Consider the following 21,618-nt stretch of genomic DNA (forward strand, 5'->3'; position numbering starts at 1 on the left):
TTTATAGTGAGTTGTTTAAAGACAAAATCAGGAAAGTTCTAATTAGAGGCTTTTTTTTCTGCTTAATGATTGAATCTCATTTTAGAACTATGATCACATACCAGTTACCCATCATTCAAATCCGTCAATAAAAAGTGGTGGTGTGTTTGAATAACATCTATAATTTACTCAGTTATATTAGCATGTAATACATCACATGTATAATGAGCACAAATGATATTCCTACATTAAACTATTTTGCGTTTGTCCCTTTTTGTTGCTTTTCGTTCAAGTCTTTTCGTTTTCGATGTGACATTTTTCAATGTCTCTTTAAAAAAATTTTATGTAATGGAATTTATATTTTCTATAATAATTCAAATAGTTTTTTATCGCCTATCTTATTTTTGTTGAGCGGTACTTGCCGGGTCATATGAAATAAAGGCTTTTCAACTGTGTTTTTCTTAGTCTAGATACTACATTGCAACATTTGATAACGATTACATTTCAAAACGATAAGTCAAACAGTGTAATTTAGAGGAAAGAATATCAATCTCTCGAAAAAAACTGCCAGAAAATTCGACCCATTAAAAATGTCAACCGTAACTTAAGAAATGGTCGGAAAATTCAAAAGGAATTCGGTATACTTAGATGCGGAACATCGCAGTCTGTGTTCAATTTTACGAATTATATAATGATAAACATCGGAGTTCATGAGTTCTCTTAAAATATTTCATTTTGATTATTGATTACTTCTCTTGTAGTTTGATTATTCACTTTCCATACTGAGCTATTTTTCCTTGTTGGAGTCCTCGGGCTCATAGCATCCTGCTTTTCAATCTAGGGTTGTAGCTTAGCAAGTAATAATAATAATAATAATAATAATAATAATAATAGGGGGGAGAGAGAGAGAGAGAGAGAGAGAGAGAGAGAGAGAGAGAGAGAGAGAGAGAGAGAGAGAGAGAGTATCGAAGAAAATATATAATTTTTTCGAAAGGAACGAATAGTGTGGAGAAAACTGAAGAATATTTGCGAAACATGAAACAGGAGAGAGAGAGAGAGAGAGAGAGAGAGAGAGAGAGAGAGAGAGAGAGAGAGAGAGAGAGAGAGAGAGAGAGAGTACAGTATATGGAAGAAAATATATAAATTTTCTCGAAGGGAACGAATAGTGTGGAGACAACAGAAGAGTAATTACGAAAGATGAAACAGGACAGAGAGAGAGAGAGAGAGAGAGAGAGAGAGAGAGAGAGAGAGAGAGAGAGAGAGAGAGAGAGAGAGAGATCCATTTCTATCACCAATAATAAGTAATATATCAATGACTGGAAACAGCTTCTGAAAAACACAAATATATTACTTCGAGACTGAAAAGCTATATAAATAATCTTTCATAAGCCAAGTAATTAGGCCAATCGTTTTTGCATTTGAATCCCCATATTTGGGACACTATTAGTTTAAAGGGTAACAACGAATGAGGGTTTACGCTTATGTACATGAGGCATCTTATTTCTCAACATCCATGGAAGCAAAATCTCGGCTTGCATCATTATTTCAAATGACGTTGCTGAGAAACTCGAGGATGGCAATATACAGAGGTGAATAGAAGAGCATGTATGCCTGGGTATGTTTATGTACATTTGCGTATATTCATGCACATAGATGTGTATGTAGTTGCTTTCGTTTAGTATGTACGAAAATGAATATTTACCCCTAAAAAAAAATGCATGTTTTATCTCATCTGGATATAAATCGACATACTTATTTGTTAGTAACCCTTCCTTTTCATTTTGATTGGGTTAGAAATTTAAATGAAAAACGAAAATATTAATAACATACAGTAGTTACATGGGAATATAAAATGTTCAGAAAACAAGAAATAGACATCATTATCAATATGATTTTGATATTTTCCCTTTGAGTGATAAAAGATTGATCCGTCATCTAATCCATCGTTTAATAATTAGCCAATTTTATCTTCGATGAATATTTCATTCGGTTTTTAGTTCAACCATTTTTGAAGATATTGGATTGTATGAAGATCTCTTATTTGTTTGTCTCTTTGATGTTTATAGTGATATTTAAACGAGTAAAAGTACTAGCTAAAGAATATGCTTTAAAATACTCAGGTGACCAGTGTGCATTTAAGGGTGTATTGCACGGATTTCGGTTGCAATAAAACTGAGACGACAAAAATTACACTAGAATTTGTTAAAGAAAAATTACTGCATTATTGTAGTTGTGGTCAACGTTAGGTTGTTCCCTACAACCCGCTGTGTCTCCAGCTGTCTATTAAACTTCACGAAGAATGACTGCTAGCTCCTTGCCCCCATGAAAAAGACTTTATCAGCACATAGAATTCCCGCATCTTGGATGTTGATACTCTTCCTTTCCAAGGGCAAATTTCTCGAAGTTATTTTGCCGACCGTCAAGTCCTCGAAAGCACTTGCTCAGAAAATAATTTCTAGAACTATCAATAGCTTGAAAGCCATATTGTTCGAAAATATTGCTGTGAATACCAATGACCATTTAAAGAATAGATATTAGTTTTCAAGTAATCTGCCTTTCGATGAATATATATAACGGATTTTGAGCGAAGCGAAAAATCTATTTTTTGGTGTGGTAGCCATGTCGTCCCGATGGAGGTTCCTAATTGGTAGCTTTCTAGGGTATATTTGACTACAGTGATATTCCCAGAGAATTTTACCTTAAGGTATCCAGAATTCTAACTCCTGGAACGAATATCCCTAAATAATCTCACAGGGATATCGCATAATATCAGAGGACGTATTCTTGAACGTCACATAGCTATCTTCACCCCGAACACTATTAACGCTTAGAGGGGTTACAGTGACAAGAATCTGAAACGAGAATGAAAAGAGAGTCGCTCATAAGGCATCTCTCCTATTCCGTTTCCAGTGTGTATCTGATGAAGGCGGTAGCGCCCTCTTTATTCCTTGTAGCGATATACGAGGTGTTACAGATACTGTATTATAGGGAGGGGTCAATAAGCCCTTTTACAATAAAAGGAAGGGCGGGTCCATCAGGACAACATGGCTACCTCACCCAAAAATAGATTTTTCACTTAGCTTGAAATCCGTTTTTTGGGCTCAGGCCATGTTGTCCTGATGGAAGTTTACCAGAGCATTACTGTATCTGAGGATTCTCAATCAGTGCCATACTCTCAAGAAAGTATTTGCCTGGTCCGTCTAGACCTAGAGACCTATGATGTTACCGTCATGCATCATTTCAACTAAGCATGAACTATGTTAGTGCTTCCTGCCACCTACAGGGAAGAGTCGTACTAGACTCTGGAAAAAGTCTCGAGGAGTACATGATAATTATGGATGACAAAATGACAAGCTTGTATAGTGGTCTCGCCCTATACAATATAAAGCAAAGTTTGTATAAGAGTCACCAATGTCAGTATGAATTTGTGACACCTTTCCAATGTGACTACTCTTATAAACTATTGGATAATGGTTGTATCCGCATAGGAACAAATTTTGCCTCTTTGCCACTATTCCATTAGGGTACCACGTCAACCCTTCCAAGGAAGGGTTAGAGTGAGTGGACTTTTGCTTGAATCAGGGAACAGTCTTAAAAGACATACCGTGATAAAAATATCCATATTTTAATCTTAATGCTCAGTACGTTTCTAATAAAATAAGTGTGGGCGAATAAGACAAAGGGGTTCACTATGAACTAGTTTATTAAAATATAATAAACGTACATATCAGATCAACATTTATAAAATTTATAAAACGTGGATGATATGCGTCAAAGCATAAAGAAAAACAGTCAACAGAAAATATTGTTTCGTCTACTAGGAAATAGATTTGCAACTTCGATTGAATTATTAATAATGATATAGTCTGTATACTGTTAATTTACACTAGCATACAAAACGCTTGGCACAAGTGTCCGTATTATGCTATAGTTCACCGACGACAATGGAACAGTTCGTAAGGACACTTTCTTGGCCTATAGCTCAGTATGTAGTAACATACAGTGACTACACACGCACCCTCTTAATTAATCGTCCCAAATTAATTACACTGTTCCTCAGAGATTTAAAAACAGAAGGTTAAAGAATTCTACCTGCTGCTACTACAGAATTCTTAAGTTGCTCCACTAGCTTCGCAGAGTGCATTAAGAACACCTTGGGTGACTACCAGCCGGTGTACAAACAAGGATGTTCGAAGTCCATATAATTAAAGAAATTTTATGGAAGACGCAACTTTCCTCGGATCATGACTAACGGGTGTACTGTCTGGATCCGATCTGCGAATAACACGGGTGAATTTCGCCCTTAGTTATAGAAAACTTTGAACCCAGGGTTTCTCTTCTGAACAGCTGTACTCCCCTAAAGTCTGAAGTTTTATGAATATAGACCTTAGGCACTCCACTGGACATAGAGATGCATCTTCCTTCAGAGGGCAGATTTTCTAGGGACCCCACCTGTTGGTGGGTGGCTTGTTCTTGGTAAGAAACATTGGGTCTGGAAATAGAATCAGTTCTCCCTCCAAGAAATGGACGTGGCCTTCCTCTCTAGAGAGAGCCACTATTTCACTAACTCTGGCCCCCAAAGCGAGTACAAGCAGAAAAATTACTTAAAATTCAAGGCCTTCTAAGCACATTCCTCATTGTTCATTATTTATACACAATGAAGAATCTTATCTACTAACCATGCAAAGGGTCCTGGAGGCGCTGAAGGGCTAAGCCTAGCATGGGACTTTGTAGTTCATTAAGAACGTCGTTAGAAAGGTCGACGTGTAAGGCATATGGTATCTGTCTTGTCAAGGCAGACTTGAACAAAAGATTGTGTTGGCTGCCCATGAAGGTGAATGAAGAATGATAAATAGGAATCTGTCTAGATTTCTTTTGGATTCTTCGCCTTGACGAGGGATATCAGTTTCTTCCCTGAAGCCTCATAATGTCTTCTGGTTTCCTCCAAAAGTCTAAACTGACTTTTAACACCGAATCTTTTCCTCATCGTTAAGGAGAGAAAATCATGAGATGTAGGTTCTGTGTTTTCTGAGATAAAGCGAAGACAGTCGACTTTTGTACTCGATGAGACAGGGATGGATCCGGTAGCGGTACGAATTTTAGTCGTAGTTCCAATGCCAGAAGGAACCACACGCTATTTTGCTACTTGTGGGCCACTATTGCTGCTTTCCCTTTGAAGGATCTCAGCTTATCAAGGACCGTCAAAAGGAGGTTGTGCGGGGGGAACAGATAAATACTGGAACATCTGTTCCAGTCCAGGGACATAGCGTACACTGCCTCCGCTAGCGGATCCTCGTATGGGGACACGTAATGATCGATTTTCTTGTTGTCTTTCGTTGCAAAGAGGTCTATCTGCAGCTCTGGGACTTGACTCGAGATGAAGGAGAACGATCCTGCATCAAGGGACCATTCTGACTCCATAGGTGTAAACCTGGATAGAGCGTCCACTGTCACATTGTGGAACCCTTGAATGTGAACTGCTGACAGGTGCCATTTCTTCCTTTCCGCCAAACGGAATATGGCCAACATCACTTGGTTGATTTGAGGTGTCCTCGACCCTTGTCGATTCAGGCACCTCACAACCACCTCTCTGTCTAGAACCAGTTTTATGTGGGTCGAGTGGCGAGGAGAAACTTTCTTTAGTGTCAGAAGTCCTGCCATGGCTTCTAGAAAGTTGATGTGAAATGACTTGAAAAGATTGGACCAAGCTCCTTAGACTCACATCTGATGAGAGTGACCTCCCCAGCTTTCCTTTGAAGCGTCTGTGTGGATAATTACTGACGGGGGAGGAGGTTGCAGAAGTATTGATTTCTTCAATTGCTTGGCATTGCACCACGGCTTGAGAAGCGTTCGCAGACGAGTCGGTAGTGGTCTTATTAGATCTCTTCGCGCGTTTGATGCGTATTTTCTCCAGACTCCTGTTGCATCCTTAAGCTATGCTCTTAGCACTGGATCTGTTATCGAAGCAAACTATAGAGAGCCCAGCACTCTCTCCTGTTCACGTCTTAATATCCGTTTGGATTTCAATAGTCTCTTGACAGATCCTGCTATTTCTTTCCTTCTACTAGGAATGGAAAGTCAATGTGACTCCAAATTCCAGTGGATTCCTAACCACTGAAATTTTTGAGCTGGAGAAAGTCGAGACTTTTTGATGTTGATCTTGAATCCCAGATGTTCCAGGAACTAGATCACTATCTTAGAAGCTTGCATGCATTCTGTCCTGGATGCTGCCCACACCAGCCAGTCGTCCAAGTAGGCTACTACTTAGACCCCCTTTAGGTGTAATTGATGGACGGCTGCGTTCGCGAGCTTCGTGAAAATCCTTGGGGCTATGTTTAGCCCGAAAGGCATGACTCTGAAGGCGTAAAGTTTTCTATGTAACTTGAAGCCTAGGTAGGAGGAGGGGTGACGATTAATTGGAACGTGCCGATAAGCGTCAGACAAGCCTATAGAGACCGTATATGCCCTTCTGGGCAGTAGGGTCCTTATGTGCTGAAGCGTGAGCATTCTGAACTTGTAGTTCACTATGAACTTGTTGAGTGGCGACAAGTCTAGAATGACTCTGAGTTTTTCTGAGTCCTTCTTTGGAACACAAAACAGCCTTCCTTGGAATTTTATGGACTTAACTTTCCGGATAACTCTTTTGTCTAAGAGTTCTCGGACATATTCTTCCAGGACGGGGGATGAGTGTTGGAAGAATTGAGGAACTTGAGGTGGAGGACTGCTCCAGCTTCAACCTAGCCCATTTTTAATTAGGCTGTGGGCCCAGGGATCGAAGGTCCAGCGATCTCTAAATATCTGTAGTCTCCCTCCTACTGGAAGTATCTTACTTCTGCTGTTGTGGACCTGAGGCCTTGCCTCCTTGACCATGTCCTCCCCTGTATCCCCTTCCTCTTGAAGGGCGTCTAGAAGAACCTCTGGCTGTTCCTCTAGATCTCGAATGAAAGGAAGAAGTCTGCCTTTCAAAGGCTGGGTTGAAAACTGGCGACTGTGTCGCCACTTGTTGAGGTACCAGCTGGTATGTGGTTGGAGGTTATGCCACTATCTGAGGCACCGCGGTCACAGGAAGTTGTTGTAGATGTGCTGTCGGTAGGGTTTAGCCAGCCGAGAGGATGGCCTAGGCCTTTTTGTCTTCCTCTTGGGTTGTGGATCCTCATCCGGAGAAGACTTTCTCTTATGATCTAAGCCCCACTTTTTGAGAAGGTTCCTATTCTCTGTGGCGGCCTTGTCTACTACCTCTTTAACCACTTCATTGGGAAAGAGGTCTTTACCCCAAATACGAGAGGAGATAAGTTTCCTCGGTTCGTGCCTCACCGCAGCCGAGGCAACCACGAACTCTCTACAGGCTCTCCTAGCTTTAATAAAGCTATAGAGATCCTTCGTAACTGTGGCCAGATGGGTTTTGACCACAACCATGAACATGTCCTGGTTCTTGGGGTCACTTGCCATCGTTTCTAGTGTTGTTTGCAACGACATCGATGCCGCAGGTCTTTCCTTTGTCTCTTGCTCTCTACGCAAGAGAACCTCCGACAGTTTTGGAAGTGCCTCACCGAACTGGCGTTCAGCAATATCAGCTTCCAGCTTCCCAACTGAGAAGCTAAGGTGTACGTCCTTCCAGTCTTCTTGGTCCAAGGGCAAGGTCAGAGATAACGGCTTGCACTCCTCCAAGGAGGGGCATGGTTTCCCTGCCTCCAACGCCTTTAAGGCTGCCTTATATCCCTTTTCCAAGAAGGGAAAGGCTCTGGTAGGAGAGGCCACAAGGGAGGGAAGCTTCTTACTCAAGGCGGGCACCTTTGAGTTAGTGAAGCCCCTCTCTTTCATCGAGCTCGCTAGTAATGTCTGAGCTTTACTATGGTCAAAAACTATGATCTCCTTCGGCTCCGTCTCCTCCTTTGAGGCTTGCTCTTTCCTAAGACGGACATAGCAGTCCGGATAATAATCTTTGTTGGGCCAAAATTCCACTTCTTCCAGAGGAATTGCTCCCAACTTTTCTGAGATCATGATCTTCCCAGTTGTCATTGGCATGTGTTCGGCATACCTCCAAGGATTGGCATCCGAGCACAAAGGAAGATCCTTCACGCTGAGCCGCTTCTGGGGCCCACGTGATGCTGCAAGTCTATGTATCTCCAGTTTCATTGCAGCTTCCTTCTCATCATTCTTCCTTTGAATTTGTTGGATCATCTCAACAATGGAAGAAAGAGTCCTTCCCAGTTCATCTGGGATAGCAGACGATGTAGAAGGAACAGGTTCTGGGTCTGGAACCGATGTAACCGAAACTTCGTCGATTTCTTCCTCTTCTACTTGAGGAGCCTGGAACAGCTCCTCCTCCTGACCTTCTCCTATAAGGTCCTTCTCAGTAGAATCTGACACCTCCAACATCCTATCGTCCAATTGGATGTCTTGAAGGGCGGCCGAGACTTCAGAATCTACCGGATTCTGGGCAGTTGGAATCTCCACCTGAGGCTGGGGGATGATTGCATCAGCCGATGCTTTAGGGAAAAGGTAGGTCCTCATCTTCTCATTTGGAAGGTAGGGGCCTGAGGTATTTTTCTGAAAACCCCTCACCCAGGATCGTAACATTTCTCTGGCAGCATCCCTTGACTCCGTCGACTTAGGGTCGTCAAAAGCCTCAGTAATCAGGTTAGAACAAACTGTACAAACCTGAGGGTCCCAATAGTGGAGATCAACAGCCCATGCTGCGTGCCTCCTGCAAAGTTGATGTCCACAGAAGTACTTACTGCGGACATTACAGAACACCCTCTAGCACTTCGGATGTAAGGTTATGAGGCGGCATTGCCTACGACCTTCCATCCAGAAAGAGTGAACTTATGGAAGGGGAGAATGTAGCATTCAGGCTTCCAAGAAATCCAGAGCTTACCGGGCTCTACCGGCAGACATGGAAGGGAGACCAAGGGAGGTCTGGGGTTCACTCTGCAAAGAACAAAGGGTCTCTGCCGGCCGACACGTAATGCCAGCCGGCAGAGAGCTGAGCCGGTCCTCCAACCTAACCTACACTAGGTACGGAGGTAGGACTGCGGCCAAAAGAAAATGAAAGAAAGAGAGGGGGGGAAGGGATAAGGGTCCTATAGACTTCGTTCTAGCAAGAGACATAGTCAGCAGTTAGGGAAGCTCATCCTAACCTTGTGTTGTCTATTAGGGAGGAAGCCTGGCAATACTTGCTATCCTCCTCCCAACCAGAACAAAGTTAGGTGAAGTTATTTCGCCGGGCAACAGAGAAAACTCATTCTCCAGCCCGAGAAAAACAACACAGGAGAGTCTGCTAGGCCACTAGAGGAGGGAATCATCTCTTACAGAATCCTTCCGACATGGACTAGAGAAGCAAAGCTTCCTGTGTCCACCCCTAACCTAGCAAAGGAGACTCATTCTCTATGCTAGGAAGAAGCAGACCCCAGACTAGAGACTCTGATGTTCTGCCCTAACCCAAAAAGCCAGTCACTCTGGTTATCAGGTCAGGACAGACATATCCTAGAATAGCTATACCTGAATTATTATACAGATAGAACCACTAGGATTAAGCCAAGGGGTTACAGAGGGAGAGAGGGATTGATCTTAGCCTCCGGAGGAGAAAAGAACAATCTGGGATGTGCGAAAGTATACTACTGTACCTAGATAACTAGACCAGGTAAGGTGAGAATCGATTTCCTAACCGAAACTCTCTCGTATACAATCTTGGAAAGAACTTTCAACAATATCTTACATGTATAAAATATTTGCCCATAGCTTCAATAATATAACACTCGGAAAAACTTATATTATGCATGAAAATACTAGGGCTAGACGCCTAGGCTACTAAGCCTCGCGAACGGTAAGATCGGTTACCTAAATCACCGAACTCAAAACGGACGGTATAATATAAGCATTCCTAGAGGAGCTAAATAGCTAGATTATTAAAGCATAACAAACCTGGAACGTCGCTCTAGCTAACTAAATGACCCATAAATAGCGAGCGATAGCATCCAGGATGCCTCCGGTAGGCAACAGCTCTTGTTTACGTTAATATCACTTTTGATTTAATTCAAAACGACAAGAGCTTACATTTATACATAGTAAAGATAATACTCAACTTTCCAGAGGCAAAAGAGGCCAGAGAAGTCATCAAAATGTTGAATTAAATCCAAAATAACGAGAGAACACAAGGGAAAACACCGAGTAGTAGAGCTACACGAAAAGGAATAAAGAGCGCGCTACCACCGTCATCAGATAAACACTGGAAACGGAATAGGAGAGATGCCTTATGAACGGCTCTCTTTTCATTCTCGTTTCAGATTCTTGTCACTGTAACCCCTCGAAGCGTTAATACTGTTCGGGGTGAAGATAGCTATGTGACGTGTCAAGAATACATCCTCTGATATTATGCGATATCTCTGTGAGATTATTTAGGGATATTCGCTCCAGGAGTTAGAATTCTGGATACCTTAAGGTAATATTCTCTGGGAATATCACTGTAGTCAAATATACCCTAGAAAGCTACCTATTAGGAACTTCCATCAGGACGACATGGCCTGAGCCCAAAAATATTGAAATTAAACTGTAGGTGGAATGGCAAACACGTTTTCCTTTTTTATATAACATCTCCACACATTAATATATCGAGATTGCTCTGGGTTGCAAAAATTGACATGCAACCATTTGAGCCTATAGTCATTAACAAGAAAAGATGTCTTTTGATGTTTTTTGTAAACTCTTCGGGGATGATAAGATGGAGGTGGCTAGCAGGCAAATTTGAGCCGGTATTTTTCTTTGCTCGCATATTGCGTGTATATCTTCAGATTTGCATGTGAAGGGAGCTTCACCACTACAGCACCACTTACTCCCATTTAAACACAAGATACAATATAATGTGGTGAGCTCGACCATTTTTTGCACGCTTTTACATTCTCCTGTCTTTGGCAGCATCGATTTTATTAACGTCTCGTGGATGGCTGTGATCTTCACTTCGGTTTTAGATACTATCATCGACAATCCTAGAGCGAGCTGAAAATTTGCATTAATTGCACATTTTGCATTTCCAATGAATCTAGAGCCAGGGCATCAGCCACCCGTTAGGATACCACCGCTAGAGAGCTATTTGATCCTTTGACTGACCAGACAGTAATGAATTGGATCCCTCTCTCTGTTTACCGCTTAACTTTCTTTGCCTACATGTACACTTAATAGTCTGGACTATCCATTACACATTCTCGTTTTTCCTCATACACCTGACACCTGACAACACTGAAATTACCAAACACTTCTTTGCTCAAGGGCTAGTTACTGTACTCTTATAGTTCAGTGGCTACTGTCCACTTGGTAAGCAGCTATTCTAGGAGGACCCTCCGAAATCAAACCATTGTTCACTAGTCTTGGGTAGTGCCATAGCCTCTGTACCATGGTCTTCCACTATCTTGGGTTAGAGTTCTCTTGCTTGAGGGTACACTTGAGCACACTATTTTATGTTATCTTTTTTTTTCCTCTTGTTTTGTTTTTTAAATGTTGTGTTGGGCAGGCTCAATGGAAGGGTCATGGATGCCTGTTTCTTTATCAAGAGGTAGTCTTTTCCTTATCTGATTCTATTTCTTCTCGAAACCCTCCTTACTGTCCTCCCTTCAGTTGAAGTGGCTATCCTGGAGGGTATTTAGCCTTACATGGTGTATCGGTTCCTCCATATTGACCAGTTTTTCTACCTTATTTTTTATAGTCCATGGGTTTGATCAATCATTTTATTTATATTTCCTTAAAACAGATTATTTATGTTATCATTCTTGTTAATTTAGTTGTTAACTATGATGTATATTTTTTATTACCATTAATTCTTTTTGCTCTCTGGACGCATTGAGCAGAATCCGGGACCAGTATATTCTAGATTTCGTTAATGTCGTCTACTGTATGGCAATATTCGTGGTTTTCATACAGATATTCAAGACCTTACAGTTGCATCCATACAGTATGATATTGTTTTGAGCTCGGAAACTTTGATTTATAATGAGTCATTAATCTTAGGTCCTTATGTTTGGTTTTAAGAAGCCAATAATGTTGAAACACAATGCCATCCCTAGGGCCAGGGGAATGGCGATGTATATTAGGACTGAGTACCCTGCTTCTCATAAGTCCTGCTATGAATGTGGATGTCATGAGATTCAGGTAATAAAAATATTTGGCAGGCATAACAACTTTTATTTGTGTTCGATCTACCAGAATCCTGACATGGATGATTCTATCTTCGATTGTCTTCTTACCATTATGGGTAAGATACAAAAATATGATAGAAAGGCTTCTTTTGTCTTTGTTGGTGATTTCATTGCTCATCATAGGGAGTTATTAATTTCTGTTTCTATTACCGATAGCCGTGGCTTACGAGCTTTAGACTTAGCCCCTGAATCAGGTTGTTAGCAAATCATAAATGAAGCTACTCACAGGTCTGGTAACTGCTTGAACCCCGTATACATCGATTCCCCTGGCGATATAACAAGTAAGGTTAGTTCTCAAGTTGGGACGTCTGATCATGCCTTGATTTCATTACTAGTGAAAACTGAGCAGCCTGTCCCTGATGTATCTTTCTCATGTTAGATTTATATGAAATCTCAAGCATGGGATTTTTCATGATCCTTTGGAGTTTGATTGGTCACAATTTTAAAGTAGTGTTGATCCTGTGGTCCCTTTGAATGAGAATCTAGTCAACATAATTGATAGGCGTATCCCTTCTTGTGTACTAAGGTATCGAGTGATGGACAAACCATGGTTCAATGATGATTGTAGACGTAGTTATATGGGGACGCAGCAGGCTTATCATCTTTGGAAGGGTAACAGATCAGATTTAACCTGGAGTAACAATACTCAGTTTAGAGCTTTTGCTCAGAGAGTTTATGCTTCAACTGAAAAATAATACAATTTAACAATAAGAGAATCCCTTTTTGGTACAACCCAGGAGCATAAGTGGTGGACTACTATTAAATCTGCACTATTTAGTGTAGATGTAACAGTCACTCACTGTCCAAAGGAAAGGGCAACCTTTTTGGCAGATGTGTTTGAAAGCAAGCAGAGTAATGAGAAACTCGCACTTCTTCATTCCTGTGTTCCTGAGGCTAATCTAACTAGTTTAGCTTTTTTATCTCGTGAAATTAAAGCTCTCTTGGTGTACCTTGATGCTTTTGGAGGTGTGGACCCAAATGGTATTTTTCCCCGGTTTTTTATAAAGACTGCATATTTCTTGGCTCCAAGTTAGCAAGAAGAGGAGCTTTTAGCACTTGTTAGAGAATTGATAATTGTACTTCACTATGTAAATGTGTTTGTGGTAGCTCAAGTCCAACTGATTACCACCCCCCCCCCCCCCCTCAATTTCCATAACTCCATATTATCCAAAGTTTTTGAACGTCTTTTGGCAAAACGTCTTAATAGGTTTACTGAAGGTAATCATCTGTTCCCTAGTTTGCAATTTGGTTTTCGTAAAGGTCTTGGAGCATGTGATCCCCTTCTTAAGATCTCTAATGTTGTACAGAAGGTCCTTGATTGTGGTCAGGAAGTTCGTATCATTGGACTTGATTTAAGTGCCGCCTTTGACCATGTTAATCACGATGCCCTTGTTTTCAAAGTCGAAGAGTGAGTGGGTCGGTCGTTTCTTAGCATCATTATTGAATTTTTAAGTAACAGATTGCAAAGAGTAGTTGTTGATGGGCACCATATTATTATTATTATTATTATTATTATTATTATTATTATTATTATTATTATTATTAAATGCTAAGCTGGAGCCCTAGTTGGAAAAGCAGGATGCTATATGCCCAGGGGCCCCAACAGGGAAAATAGCCGAGTGAGGAAATTAAACAAGGAAAAATAAAATATTTTAAGAACAGTGACAAGATTAAAATAAGTATTTCCTATATAAACAATAAAAACTTTAACAGAACAAAAGGAAGAGAAATTATATAGAATAGTGTGCACGAGTGTACCCTCAAGCAAGAGAACTCCAACTCAAGACAGTGGAAGACCATGGTACAGAGGCTATAGCACTACCCAAGACTAGAGAACAATGGTTTGATTTTGGAGTGTCCTTCTCCTAGAAGAGCTGCTTACCTTAGATAAAGAGTCTCTTCTACCCTCACCAAAAAGAAAGTAGTCACTGAACAATTACAGTGCAGTAGTTAACCCCTTGGGTGAAGAAAAATTGTTTGGTAATCTCAGTGTTGTCAGGTGTATGAGGACAGAGGAGAATCTGTAAAGAATAGGCCAGACTATTCACCGTCTGTGTAGGCAAAGGGAAAGAACCGTAACCAGAGAGAAGGATTCAATGTAGTACTGTCTGGCCAAAGGACCCCATAACTCTCTAGTGGTATTATCTCAACGGGTGGCTGGTGCCCTAATCAACCTACTACCTATAGTGAACATAGGAATGTGATATCTGTTGTTCCTCAGGGTAGTGTAAGTGGCCCATTACTTTTCATACTATATACACATGACATAAGGTTTGGTCTAGAAAACAAGCTTGTTGCATATGCAGTTGATGCTACTCTCTTTGCATCAACTACATCTCTTGAATATACATCTGGGGTTGCTGAATCCCTTAATAGAGACCTAGTTAAAAGTAGTGCATTGTGCAAATTATATGGTATAAAGTTGAATCCTGACAAAACTCAAAGTATGATTGGATCTCAGCAATGATAATATTTATTTAACTTTGTATGACTTTTAAAAATCTAGGCGTATTTATTGACAGAAAATTTACTTTGAGAAACATATTACTTCTGTGTCTTCTTCAATTACGCAAATAATTGGCTTATTGAGAAAGTCTTTCAAGATTTTTGATGATCAATCTATTGTGAAGAAGTGTTTTAATTCTTTAATTTTATCTTGTTTGGAGTATTGTTCTCCTGTGTGGTCGTCAGCTGCTGATTCTCATTTTAATTTGTTGGACAGGTACTTACGATATATTAAATTTCTTATTTTTGATCTAGATATTAACCTCTGGCACCGTCGTTCAATTAGTTCATTATGCATGTGGCATAAGATTTTTTCATAATTCTGACCATCCTTTACGTTCAGATCTTCCCGGACCGTTCCATTCTGTTCTTAATACTAGGTGTGCAGTTAATTTTAATAGCAATCCCTTCTCCATCATGAGGCTCAATACTACACAGTACTCTAGAAATTTTATTCCAGCTGTGACCAAATTGTGGAATGATCTTCCTAAGCGGGTAGTTGAATCAGTAGAACTTCAAAAGGTCAAACTCGTAGCAAACGTTTTTATGTTGAACAGGCTGGCATAAAGTCTTTTTATAGTTTATATATCAAATATATGTTTTAATGTAGTTAATATTTTTCAAATATTTTATTTGAACTTTGCCTTACTTCTTATATTGTTTATTCATTTCTTTATCTCCTTTCTTCACTTGGCTATTTTTCCCTGTTGGAGTCCTTGGTCTTATATCATCTTGCTTTTCCAACTAGGGTTGTAGCTTAGCTAATAATAATAATAATAATAATAATAATAATAATAATAATAATAATAATAATAATAATAATAATAATAATAATAAACATGCAAAGATAATTTTTTACGCTTTTCAAAACGTATGTTGATTCCATCTTGCGGGTTTGAGACTTCCAGAAAAAAAGGAAACTAGGATAAAGTACAACTATAAGGTTTACATTTGAAGAAAAAATTAATGAACCATTATTAATGCTCGTTAACAGAAATGGTAAAGATTATTTCTAATATTAATGGCTATTTACCGATAGGTTAATTTTGCCGTTAACGAAAGGGTAAAAATTGGTTAGAATAATAATAAACATGTTTAAAATAGACATTGGCTTTTGAAATTGATGCCTTTCGTGAAATTATTTTTTGAGCGATTGATTTTAAGAATTTACTTGTATTCAATCTTCCACGTCCTCTCGTTAGAGCGTTCTATATTTTCCTTTTTTCACCTCAACTATCACTCTCAAGTTTTAGAATTTATGAGAGAGAGAGAGAGAGAGAGAGAGAGAGAGAGAGAGAGAGAGAGAGAGAGAGAGAGAGAGAGAGAGAGAGAGCCTTACCTTACCTTATTTTATGTTTGGGTTCCCCCAGGTCACTCAGTGTGAGGCACTTCGTATACACCAGAGAGTTGCTAGTGCATCTTCCGGTGTATTTTGCATCTTCCAGTCTTGGATGGTCTGGGATGCATCTTAGGTATTTATAGAGAGAGAGAGAGAGAGAGAGAGAGAGAGAGAGAGAGAGAGAGAGAGAGAGAGAGAGAGAGAGAGAGAGAGAGAGGGAGGGAGATTAAAATGCAAATTTAGTATCCTTAAGGAAATTAAACATCCCAAGGCATATAGGAAACTCATATCCTGCCATCCTGCTAATCTCCAATTCTGTAATTATTTGAAGATGAGAGAGAGAGAGAGAGAGAGAGAGAGAGAGAGAGAGAGAGAGAGAGAGAGAGAGAGAGAGAGAGAGAGAGAGAGGGTGGCACTTTAAGCCTGTCAATCTTCACACATAAGAGAAGTGTTGTTTTATATATTGTAGAAAAATAATCTTTGAAGCTTAGCGAGGCATAACTTTAATAATTGTATAGTTCGGTTCATTGAAATGTTATATTTAGTACATCAAATTGTTTAACATATCGCAAAGCAAATTAATATGAGTTTTTTTTGCAAATGATTTTGAAAACGTTAGAAAGATATACTGCACTATAGAAATAGGTAATTATTATTTATTTTTCATGGAAAATGTTTATTTTCCTAATTTTCATTTTACAAATCTTTGCTAATACAAAAGGATTTATCTGATAGCTTATCCTTTATTTGATCTTAAAAATCACTCGATTAAGTAGCCTCAAATAGTATCTCGAATCTCAAAATCTCGACAATGCCAGTGTAAAATGCAAAAAATTTTATCCCAACGGATACATTTAATTGTCAGTACATCATAGTTTGAGTATTGTGCGGTTGACTAAAAAGATGTGCAGAAAAATTAGTCTAGAAGAAAGAAAGGGTTTTTCATGCATCCCCATGATAGAGTTTTTACATTCCTTTATGTTTCTGGGAACTGAATTTCCTTTGTTCGCATTCCAAAAAGTGCCCCATGTGGGTCGTTTAGTTGTTTTTATTCAGCCATCTTTGATTTTGGGACGCAAAAGTTAGAGGTAAAGGCTATATAAATGACATTTTCTTACACAAATAAATTAGTTGCACGTGTAAAATAGGTATCAATAGATTTAGTATGACCTGCAGTTTCACAAGACCTCATTAGTTATTCAATCATTGTATTGATGACTCAATCCGGGTCAAAAGGTCACGTTAGAGAGACTAAGTGAAAATTCTCGCCTTTCTTCATTGCTATCCACCATACAACAAAGTAAACACATCGATTGGATAGATTCTTTTGTTTGTAGAAAGTATACATATGTAGGCAGTTTTTCAAACAAAAGGAATTATTCAACTTCACCACAAAATTAATAGAAACTAGCCATATTCTGAAAATGGTGAATGTATGAGTTGATGGAAGAAGTGCAAGAGGAAGACCAAGGTTTGTGTTGGTGGATGGAGGAGAGATGACAGGAGGATAGATGTGAGAGAGGCAAAAGAGCCAGCTAAAATTAGGAATGTGACAGTTCCGAAAGGCCCTGTAGCTACCTCGGCTCACTTTGGTGACCTTTGAGGTAGCAGCAGTAGGAGATTCCGCACATGAATATTAATTTGTGGTGGAAAACGGGTGAGGGTGGGTTGTGGTACCCTAGCAGTACCAGCCAAACTCGGTTGAGTCCCTCGTCAGGCAAAGAGGAACGATAAAAAGAAAACAGTACCATGGTAGATACATCGATAGACAAAGTTATTAGTTAAAAAGAAAAAAAACTCGAAAATATTTAGGAAATGTGGTTCTATATTGACTTTACTGTGTGAGTGTGCTCTTTGAAATAAATATTAATTAGAGTGTTTTGCAAATTAATTTATGCTTTATATATGGTTATCAAAATTTTTTATTCTTTCAGACGAAGGCCACTGTAGGGACTTTTTTTGAGTTAAAATCTTGGTGTTAAAGTTCATCAAGTGACAGCGTAGTCTTTTTGTGTTACAGGACGTGCAGACCAATGTTATTTTGAATAATGTTTTAATTGTATTGTATTGGATATATGTTTGTATGGCTGCCTGTTTGTAGTTAGACGGTTATGGATAATATTTATTTTCAGGTAAAGACTAAATGGACTAATGGTTGGAGGTGGTAGTGCGTGTTTAGTTGTAACTGTTTCTCCTCTGCAAATTTGAAACTAATAGGGTTAGTTATAGAGGTACAAAGTACGTAACAATGGAAACTTGTGTAATTTTTTACCTTTGCGCATTTGAGAGGATCGTTTGACACCTAAAGATGTCATCGTTGATAATTAATGAGTTATTCGTGATTGATTAGGCTAAAACCTTTCCAATGATACCTAATTTGTACCCATGATCAATTTCTTTATGTAAACATTTCCTTTATATTTCCCCTACCCCATACTTTTTGCTTCCTGATAAATCCAAAATGGCGGACAGAAAAACCACTTAAAGACCAGCATGGGACACTATAGAACGGGAACAGGGAATTTCATTACTAGACACCACAAGGATCTTAAAAATACCGGTTAAAAAAAATGTATCATTAGGTGCTTGTATCTTCCTCAACTAAATGGATATAAAATCAACGATCCACCTGGAAATCTTTTTTAGTCACTGATTATTGATTATTAACATCACTTACCAATCTGGAAATCCTTGCTAGTGACCTGACTGACTAGGATGGGGATTTACATGGTCACTACCTTTACCAGGGACATAATCACACAACCTGGTAAGGTCAGGAAGGCCTTGTTTTGTATGGCGAGCCATAACATTGCATATTTATCCTCTTCCGAGGAACATCAAATGTCATTTTCAGTAATGATGGACTGCTGAAGTATAAATAAACTTCATCTCCAGGAAGTTCAGGAAGCCCTGGTTTCAACAAAGTAGTAAGGTAGTGGTACCACTCACTTGGTTTAGCTCATCAATCAAAATGTTTTGAAACAGACTTGATGAAAAGCCATAGAAGCAATGCTTGCCAAAGGTCAACTACAACAGCTTGGTCAGATGATCAGTTTGTTCTAAAAACTGTGCCCAAAAAATAATCTTCATATTGACAACTAGAATATCACCCACCGAAGACCTAGTGCTTCTGGAAAGACCCAGGAAAACCATCGTTAAAGAAATGCAGAATACCTGGAGACTGTTGCTGCACCATGCAGTGAAATTTGCGACTCTTGCCTAGAAAGTAGCTGTAGCTTTTTAAAGGTGCGATGTGCCTCTTAGCCCTGCTCCAATGGAGAAGGGCCGAGAAGCACATCACACCATGAATAGGCAGCAGTAGCTATATACTAGGGGAGAGGTGCCGCAGTCGTATGCATCTTATTGTAAGTTATGTAACTCTATGAATGAAGGGGGAACCATAACAATGCACACAAACGGCAGGAACAGTAACACCATATCTAGAATTCATCTTACTGGAATCATGATCATCTTTAGAACCTGTATTCTATGTTTCGTTGGCCTTTCATCAAATTAGATTAAATCTATCATTGATTTTTCAATCTCATATGAGCCTATATATCTCATTGAGGTAAATAAGCGCCTAACTCATCTTTGTATATAATTACAAATACTCCAAAAGTAACACAATACGGTAAACAAAATGCGAATAATGGGGCAACTGCATTTTGGGAAAATAATACGTTGAATTTGGAAATATCACTGAAAGAACGTTTGAATAATTAAACCATAAAATGGGAGATACAGTGAAAATAAAAACATATTGCTACACATAATTGATTTCCTTTAGCATGAAAATGACAGGAAGTTAGTTGAAAAACACAAAAATATTCACATGGATAATACAAATTCACAGTATTTCATTGAAAAAAATGTTGAAGCGGTAAAAGTAAGTAAATGGAACACGACCTACGCAATAAAATGCAACAGGTTAAAATGGAAAATATTTTAATTTAATAGTAGACTTTTATTAAGGGAATAATGATTTCCCCATTTGGATGAACTAATAGTAAATTCCCTATTAATAATGTATCTTTTTCTTGAATAAAAGTAAGATGAATGAATAGCCTCCAATTAACTCATTCAGTGCATATCTGCACATTTTTTTTTCTATTTTAATGATGAAGATTTGCAATATTAGCATTTATAATGGTAGAAAATATAGAAAAGTAAAAAAACAAATATTTTTTCCTCAATAATTCTTTAGGAAACTAAACTGCACAGTAAAGGGGTGATAATGTGACACTGAATTCAATTATGTAAAGTTCACATGAATCGCTGAAAAAAAAAAAAACGCTTGAAACCTAAAACATTTCTTGAAAATTCAAATCTACCCTTTAAGAGTATACAAAAAAGTGAAGAAATTACTCTAAAGAAAAGGATATTATGGTTTTTAATTATAATTGTAAATATGAAAAAATGGAAAATGAAAATTATCAGGGGTATGAAAGGAGCATATGCGAAAATTTATGAATGTTAATTAGATCTAAAAAAAAATAAAAATATTTCTTTTGAAATTCATTTGTGTAGTCACGCAAGCGTAAAAAGAAATATGACAATAATATCGTAAATGGAAGAATAAATAAAATAATTTAATGTTTCTGAATAGAATACAAAATGGGGGAGATAAGAGAAATTAGTTTGACAAAAGAGAGATTATGTGAATATGATGAAATTATTGTGAAAGATTAAGGTAAAACGTTCAAATAGAATTTGCTTTATTTTAATTGGAAAATCCTAAATGAATCTTATATTTCTCGTCCTAACTCCATCGACTTCACATGGATGAATATTATCCTTTTTGCATTTATTTCAGGTGTTATCATCATCATCATTATCATCACTATTGTTTTTTCTAGAATTATTTTGTAAAATTTTCCCATACATGAATAATATAGTGAAGATAAAAAACTAATAGGAGCTAACAAATCTTACTCTAAATAACTAAACCTTGTTTGTAAAAATTAATGTAATTCTAATCAACGTTATCATATTGATTAAACACGAATATTTGCTAATTTCTTATAGAAAATATTCTCTAAGTGAAACCAGAAAAAAAAGAAGAATATAGTAATAGAAGATTAGTAGTTATTACTCTTCGTTACAGAATCTCCACTTTTCTTAGGATTACATAACACTGCTTTTACATTTTTCAGATTAACGATGATTTCTTAACCAAGCATTCATATTAGTCTGTGGGAAATAGTTGAAGATTTGGACTTGGTAAAACCAACTCTAATAGTTTATTTTATTGCATTAACATATCATATGGACATCTAGTTTTTTTTTCTTTTTTCCTTTTTTTTTCTTTTCAAAGAGAGCTTCCTACGGTTTGTATTATGGAGAGCGATGAAAATTATAGAAAACTGAATTATACACAATTTGGGTAAATTGAGAATCTGTTCCAAAATTGCATTTTTTTTAAACAATCGCAAAATTATGATAGAAGTTTTTTGAAAGTCAAATTTCATCTCATTTCCTTCAATATCACATAAACTACTAATTTCACATTAAAATGTTATAGAATTGGTCTTTCAGAATGAACATTTGATTTTATTTTGGCATATTTGCTGTTCTTTTCATGTTAATATTCAAATACAGGCGACA

The sequence above is a fragment of the Palaemon carinicauda genome, chromosome 17 (genome assembly GCF_036898095.1).
Source record: "Palaemon carinicauda isolate YSFRI2023 chromosome 17, ASM3689809v2, whole genome shotgun sequence".
Lineage (NCBI taxonomy): Eukaryota > Metazoa > Arthropoda > Malacostraca > Decapoda > Palaemonidae > Palaemon > Palaemon carinicauda.